The following is a 222-nucleotide window of genomic DNA, read 5'->3' on the forward strand; positions in this document are numbered from 1 at the left end:
CTGATGTGAATATATTTGTCTTCTTTTAGTGATGGTGGTCGGTTCTTTATAATTTCAGGACTGGGGAGTTGCAGGAGAAACTTTTTAACCTTTTTTTTTTTTATCTGTTTTGTTGTTCGGTACGGAGGAGTTGCAGGAGTTTTTTTTCCCATGAGGAGGAGTTTTAGTCATGTTTTAATTTATTTATATTTTCAGGAATAAGGAATTGTTTGCAGTAAGTTT

This window comes from Penaeus monodon, chromosome 34 (genome assembly GCF_015228065.2).
Source record: "Penaeus monodon isolate SGIC_2016 chromosome 34, NSTDA_Pmon_1, whole genome shotgun sequence".
Lineage (NCBI taxonomy): Eukaryota > Metazoa > Arthropoda > Malacostraca > Decapoda > Penaeidae > Penaeus > Penaeus monodon.